Source organism: Apium graveolens, chromosome 10 (assembly GCF_009905375.1).
Source record: "Apium graveolens cultivar Ventura chromosome 10, ASM990537v1, whole genome shotgun sequence".
NCBI classification, from domain to species: Eukaryota; Viridiplantae; Streptophyta; class Magnoliopsida; order Apiales; family Apiaceae; genus Apium; species Apium graveolens.
In genome coordinates, this window is record NC_133656.1 from 41,281,381 (window position 1) to 41,289,906 (window position 8,526).

The window sequence follows — 8,526 nt, forward strand, 5'->3', positions numbered from 1 at the left end:
TTGTTGTAGGCTTGCCAAGGACGAAAGCCAATTACGACGCCATTTGGGTAATTATAGACCGACTGACAAAGTCAGCTCATTTCATTCCTATCAATGAGAGATACACAGTCGATAGACTGGTGGACATTTACCTTAAGGAAATAGTGACGCGACATGGAGTCCCAGCGTCCATTGTCTCAGACCGAGACCCCAGGTTCAACTCCAGATTTTGGAGGAGCTTTCAGGAATGTGCGGGGACCAAGTTAAATATGAGTACCGCGTACCATCCCCAAACGGATGGACAGAGTGAAAGGACCATCCAGACACTAGAGGATATGTTGAGAGTCTGTGCAATAGACCTTAAAGGAAGTTGGGATGATCACTTGCCGTTGATCGAGTTTTCTTATAACAATAGCTTTCATGCTAGCATCGGAATGCCGCCTTATGAGGCCCTGTACGGAAGAAGGTGTCGATCTCCCTTATACTGGGATGAAGTAGGAGAGCGGAAGATGCTCGGACCCGAAGTGGTCCAAAGGACCAAAGATATAGTGGATCTTATCAGAGGGCGACTTGTAGCAGCCCAAGACAGACAAAAGAAATATGCAGACCTAGCCCGAAAGGACAAGGAATATGAAGTAGGGGACTTAGTACTGCTGAAAGTATCCCCTTGGAAGGGATTAATGAGGTTCGGAAAGAAAGGAAAACTAAGCCCAAGATACATTGGACCTTTTGAGATATTAAGACGGATTGGAAAGTTAGCTTACGAGCTAGCCCTACCCCCTAATTTGCAACAAGTTCATAATGTGTTCCATGTGTCAATGCTAAGGAGGTATCATCGGGATGCCAGGCACATAGTGGAGTACGAGCAGGTGGATATGCAGCCAAATCTAACTTACGTGGAGAAGCCAGTAAGGATTATGGATAAGAAGGAGCAGGTGCTTCGGAACAAAGTGATCAAGCTAGTCAGAGTACTATGGCAGAATCATAATGTGGAAGAATCAACTTGGGAACTAGAGAGCACAATGCTAGAAAAGTACCCCCATTTGTTTTCTGTTTGATTCCGGGACGGAATCCTTTTAAGGAGGGGAGACTGTAATAACCCCAAAATTTTCAACTTTTTGTAACCCTTGTGAATAGTGTTTTAGCTGAATGAGAAAACTTTTCACGCCACACTATGTAGGGGTTCTGTTATGGATATTCTGGGATATTATTAGTACTCTATGAAGTATATAAGTGTATGTAAAGATCGTCAGAATCCAATTCCGAACACTTTGGTTTTTCCCGGAAATCCACAAGATACGGAGAGAATTGAGTATAAGGTAACAGGATAAAAAGGATTTAAATTAAAGGATTATAATAGAGGATCATAAAAAGGAATATAATGTATTGAGAAAGGTTAAGGGAACCTAAGTAATAAGATCCCGGGTGTGATCCTTCAAACGATAAACGAGAACGAAAGTTAAGCGAACCGTATAACAGATCAGCGGTCATTAGGCAAACGATTAGGAAGTTAATCAAAGGGATTAGTGGGAATGATGTCATCCAACCAATAGAAAGAGGACAAGGAAGGGAGGATGACATCATGAGGATGACATAAGCATGACATGGGAAGGAAGGAGGTGTGGTAGCTTTGTAACCACACAATTTCAAGGGCAAGAAGGTAATTGACTAAATCAAATACAAAACAAGTCAACCAAGCCAAGTAAAAATCATTCTCATCAAAAATCAAAAAGCAACCAAGGCATTAGTTCTTCATTGCTCTCGGCTTTCTTACTTTTTAAAGGCAAGATTTTTCAAAATCCAAGATCCAAGCTTCCTAAATTGGTAAGATAATTCCCTAATCATCTTCATGCTTAGTTAGGACTATATCATGAGTTTAAGCCATTAATTCTTTCTCAATCTTCTTCATTTATCAAAGAAGAAGATAATGAATAGTGTTTTCAAGTTTTTAACTTGAACTTTTTCTTGTTTTTCTTGAAGATCCAAGCATTCTTAAGACTTCTCCAAGCTTCTTAAGGCTTCCTAGCTCCACCCACCACTTCAAGGAAGGTATACCATCTCCAAACCCTAGATTCCTATATATTATAAGATGATTTTGATTAGTGGGTTGATATTGTAGCTTGTTGTTATGATTTAGAGTTTGGGATTTTGGAATGGTAGTGAAATGGAATGGTAATTGTTGTGGTTTTGATTTAAAGGAACTTAAGTATGATTAAAGTTAAGTTTAGGCATAAGTTTGAATGATTAAATTGAATTGGTTGGGGTTGTTATGATGTGATAAGGATGGATGTTGGTTGTATGTTGGATTTGAGGTTGGTTTGTTGTTGGTTTTGTATAGTTTAAAATTTGGAAATCGCGTAAACATAGCCGTCGTAACGTCCGATTTTCTTTGGACTGTTTTTGTGCATAGCATTAGGACCCGAGAACCCCCTGCTAGATTATGACCACTCCCATGTTTAGATAGCTCATGTTACGAGCTTCGTTTTGATATGTAGTTCGTTCGATTCCGATGCACGGTTTAGGAGAAACGACCGTTTCAAGTAACAGCGTTTCGCGAACGAAACTTTTTCCCTCGCCTTACTTTGAAATGTAGGTTAAAGACCAAAAAGGGTTAATTAATGTATGAAACATTTATGGTAAGTGTGTTAGGCAGTTGGTAAGTCATTCGCGAAAGAATCGCTTTAAAACTCGTAAAGGTTAAATTATTAAAAATGGTGGAGCCGCGGGTACCCGAGTGACTTAAGCAAATCAGTGAGCGCAAAACAAGCGTTAGAGTCTAAGTTAGTTAAAGTATAGATTTACAAGTGATTTTGGTTTAATTCCAACTTAATTGTTGTTTATAGGATATCAGACTCGTCCCGAGCCTTTCTCACCCCCAAGTCGCTCAGGCAAGTATTCTATCCGTTATACTGTTGTTGTGATGTATACATTTGTATATGCATTATCTTGCGATAGATGCATGTTGGTTATTTAGCAAATTCTTGCGATATATTGTAGCATGTGATATGGTATATATGCATGCCTGTTTCATATTCTTGAAATATATATCTGTTGGTTCAGTTGATAATACCTATGCTAGAGGATAGCGGTATCTTGCATATACCCTTAGTGTAGGGACCCAAAGGTGAAAACATTTTCTAAAACCGGGAGTCGAGGATCCCGAGTAGATTTTGTATATATATGGATATGGATATATATATATATATTTATATATATATGGTTATAGTTTTCCAAACTATTAATCGAATAAGGTTTATTCGATAACTTTAAACTTTATTTTATTTAATGAATATTATTTCGAATATTCATTCGAGGACTTATGACTCAGTTTATATTATTTAATGAATATTATTTGAATATTCATTTGAGGATCTATGACTCCGATTATTTGCTGAGATATATTCTGTATTTTATTAAAGAATAATGTTTCGATAATCAAACTTATTTTCGATTATTCAAATGAAGATAATACTTTCATATAAGTATATCTTTGGTTATTTAATACTCGTTTCAAGTATAAGTTTTAATACTTCTACTTCAATTATTTTTATAAAGATTATTCTTTATGGGAATATTATTTAATTAATAATATTCAGTCATTTTCTAAATATTCTGGGGACCGATTTACTTCATTAAATCAGCTTTACTCCAAACACTCTATAAAGTGTTTTCGAGTCTTCAAAATGATTTTTAAAAGTTAGAGCGGATCCCAAAACTCATTTTTATATTTAAGATCTTCCTTTTTAAGGGGATTTAAATACTCGCAACAAGGTTGCAGTTTTGGTAAATGAATTGATTACTTACCCAACGTTCGGGAAGTAAGTCCATCTATTGAGTCGGCATAAGCAACATGGGCTCAGTGGGCGTCCATGATAGTGTAAGTGGCTCAGTGGGAGTCCATCAAATGCATAAGTGGCTGAGTGGCAGTCCAGCATAGGTCCTAATGCGGCCAGGGTGATGACCAGTGGGGAATTCGTCCATCTACTAGTAGAAAATATAACACCCTCCAAATCTGGGGTATAGATTTGGGGCATTATTAACAACAATTACCAACTATACCTGCACAAGCGGAATATAAATATAATAATTACCCCGAACTATCACTACTCAGGATCTTTTAAGGTTTGAGTTTGGAAACAAGAATCATGCACTACACTTTATTACAAACCCAACTAAATAAAACCTGTCTTAAGAACTCTCTTTATTACAAAACTTTATTCTATATACAGTTTCACTACGCAATCTTTTATTCAAACTACACAAGACTTTTATTCAACCCAACATTACTACTTATCCTGCTACACCTGATCTGGCAATTCAAAGCTCTCTTCGGGAATAGGAAGGAACACTCTTGGTATAAGAGGGTCCCGCTGCTTGACTCGCTTCTTGACTATGCGGGTCCTGATGGGTTTCATTCTCTACCTTAACTGTAAAACAATAGGAGTAATAATAAAAAGGGATGAGCCAAAATTGCTCAACAAGCCTGCAACAATATATATATATATATACTATAAAGAGAGAGAAATAAATGAACCAAGAAGCTGCTGGTTTGAACAACCATCTGTATCTGTATATGATAATAATTTGCCAATACTGGCGAGTACCAAATGAACAAGACTGGAAACAAGAACCAACATATGCACTATGACCTGCTGATCAGTCAGAATATAGTGCGGATCTATACCCAACTGCATAGACCCAACCAACATTAGGAGTACTCAGGCAACTATGGCCTATTAATTAATGGTCTGGGTAAAACCCAGCCCGTAAAGTAACCGTCCAGTCCAAGGCTTCGCATCCGGAATAATCGGAATGCTATTGATATATCCCAACACCAAGATATACCAGACTATATGTAACAAGGGTAAAGGAATTGAAATATGAACAGGGAATTCAATAATTTGGGTAAATCAAGAATTGAAATGAAATGGAACAAGTGATAATAAATAGGTAACAGTGTATATGAACAATGATTATCAAAGAGAATCGATACGATAGAAAGGAAATATAAATCACTATTCTGAATTTCGAATAGGGGAAAAACTTGCCTTGCGCGTACTTAACCTGGTTTAACTTACTGCTTTCTGACCCTAGCTTGCTCTGCCTTGCTAACACTGAACAAATCATGGAAAGATAGGTGTTTAGATAATTTAATACATACGTGTATCTTGAATTGATATCACGCAACCTTATCAGTCTACCCATGCGTTTCTATCTGACTCGCATATATATACATATAATTATATGCCACATAAGATTCACATAATCACGTAAGGCACATAGCACATAAAGCATATAATTGATTTTTAACCTCATAACTATTTTTAGAATCGATACTAGACTCATATTGGTATTAACTAGCCTTATCTGATTTTATTATAATTTTTCGGGATTTATTTGACTCGATCATACCCCTAATATGGCCTATAAACAATTAATTATCACAAGACCACTCTCTTTCGGAAGAAATTATGACTCACAATTATTTTTATTGGATTCGTTTCATTTTTCTGAGTCTAAGGGTCTTCGTTTCGCTTAAATCGGACTAACGGTTTAATTATTATGAATTAAACAAGATTTAATTAATTAATAACTAATTATAAATAATTAATTATAATTAAATATTCCTTAATTATATTTTTAAATAATTAATTAATAACTATTGTATTTTAAAATAATTAATCCCTAATTATTAGGATTAATTACAATTTACTACACTTATTTACAAATTATTATCAATTATTCGATTAGATCGATTATTTACAAATAAATAATCGATACAACTAACTGATACGTTATTTATTGAATCAATAATTATTACTCGAATCATAATCTAACTCAAGATCAATTATTCGTATAAATACGAACTACTCACGATTCTCACATAATTATCGAGCTATTATATTATTACTATAACTATACGATTAATTAATTATTTATCGGTATTTAATTATACGATACGAATAATTATTACGATATTCTTCAAATACATTAACGCTCGAATAATAATTTTAATTATCGAATCACTTATTCGAATAAGTACGAGTTACTCGTAATATTTAACGAATTATCGGATTATTAATCATATTATTTTTATCCTTATTTAATAATTAATTACCTAATTATTAATTAATTAGATAACTAATAAATAATTAAATAATTAAATAAATAATTAAATTCGAATTTCTAAATTACTAAAATAATTCTGAAATTATTAATTATATTTTTCAGAATCTAAAACTGATTTTTATTTAATAAAATTTTTTTTTTTTTTTAGAATTACTAAAATCTGATTTTCTGATTTAGTAAAATACATATGAGTAATTAATTAATCAGGAACATAAAACAGGGAATCAGGTTTAGGGTTTTTGGATCGAAATCGGGTCGAACACCGGGTTGAAACCGGGTCGAACCCGGGTCCACTACAACCCCCTCATCCTTCTTCGTTTCTTCCACCGGCGCCGTCTTGTTTTCCGACCGAAATCCGGCGAGTTGATTTCGCTTTTACCTCCTCTGTTTCAGCCCCCTCCTTGACGATTCCCCTTCGTTCCTACCTCCTCCTTCCCGTCGCTGCAGCAGAAACACAGGGCCAAACCTCCTCTCCAACTCCGGCGATCCAATCCGTCGTCGAGGCGGCGGCCGGAGCTAGGGGCTTCGTTCCCGAAGCGTATCTCCAACAAAACACAACCGAAACTCCTCCCATAAATCAACAACAGTCCCAGACGTCTCCCCTTCCTTCCCCGACGTCGCAGCAACCGGAAAAACCAAGAAACGCCGCCGACAACGACGGTTTCTGGCGAGTGGAAAAACAAAGCCAACAACAACGAAACCTACATAATTCGATTCAAAATCGTACGATCTATTCCTTCGTAACAACGATTACATCTAACAATCAACAATTCATAAAAACCCGAATTCAAGAACAACCCGAAAATTGCAACTTTAATTTCGACTAACCAAAGGATAATATTGATTACATAAAGCTGTAGAGAATTCAATAAGCTTTGCAACGAGTACTTACATGCTTGATTTGGAGGTCGGAATCACGTTGAAATTTTGGATTGAAATCAAGAACTCAAGAACCCTAATTCTGAAATTTGGGGATTTTCAGCTGATTTTATGAATTTTTAATGATTAATTAGTAATAAATTAATAAAAATTAGTCTATTTATACTATGAGAAATAATACCCCTAAATAAAATTAAGGGGCTAATTACACTCCTAATAAAAATATTTGGCCCCAATTTTTATAATTTTTGGGTATTAATAATTAATTTTTAAATATCCAATAAATACAAAATAAATGCTAAAAATTCCCAAAAATTGTGAATATTACAAAAATGCAAAGAAAAATGATATATGATAATTTCATGATCATATAAAAATAAAAATGTGATTTTTGTGGGGCTTTTGGTACCCGAAGGGGTCCGGAAAAAGTCGTTTTTCGCGAAAAAGGTCAATTGGTAAAACGTCTAGGGGTTCAGAATAGCGATACGATATAGGGCATTTCTGGCAAAATAGGACCAATGATTTTGTTTGAAATACGGGCTTTTAAAACATAGTTTTGAGCTGTACAGGTTTTGATATAATATATATAACTGACGGTAGAACGCTCAATAAATATCCAAAATACGTTTGGATCAAAACACCCCAACACATAACACATAGCAGTTAGGGTTCAACGACTTAACACATTTAATCACATAATAATACACATAATTTATTATTATTATAATATAATACAAGCGTAATTCCTCGGTCGTTACATTCTCCCCCCCTTAACAAGATTCTGTCCTCAGAATCTAATTATGCAAATAACTGAGGATACTTTTCTAGCATTTCACTTTCAAGCTCCCAGGTTGATTCTTCAACCACTGGGTTTCTCCATAAAACTCTCACTAATGACACAGACTTATTTCTTAATACCCTCTCTTGCCTATCTAGAATTCTTATTGGCTGTTCTACATATGACAAATCTGCCTGAAGTTCTACTGGTTCATATTCTATTACATGCCTTGTATCAGGATTATACCTCTTAAGCATAGATACATGAAATACGTTGTGAATGTGCTGCATATGGGGTGGTAGAGCTAACTCGTACGCAACCTTCCCAATTTTCTTCAAAATCTCAAATGGTCCAACATATCGTGGCTTCAATTTCCCTTTATTGCCAAATCTGGTCAATCCTTTCCATGGCGATATTTTGAGTAATACGTGTTCTCCTTCCTGATAGTCCATATCCTTCCTGGCTTGGTTTGCATATCTGCTTTGTCGGTTTTGTGCTGCCTCGATTCATTTTCGAATAAGATTAATCTTTTCTTTTGTCTGCTGAATTAATTCTGGACCCAAAATCTTGCGTTCTCCAACTTCATCCCAATGCACGGGTGATCTGCATTTCCTCCCATATAATGCTTCATACGGTGGCATTCCAATACTGGCGTGATAGCTATTATTATAAGAAAATTCCACTAGGGGTACATGTTCATCCCAACTGCCTTCAAAATCGATCGCACAAACTCGTAGCATGTCTTCAATCGTTTGAATTGT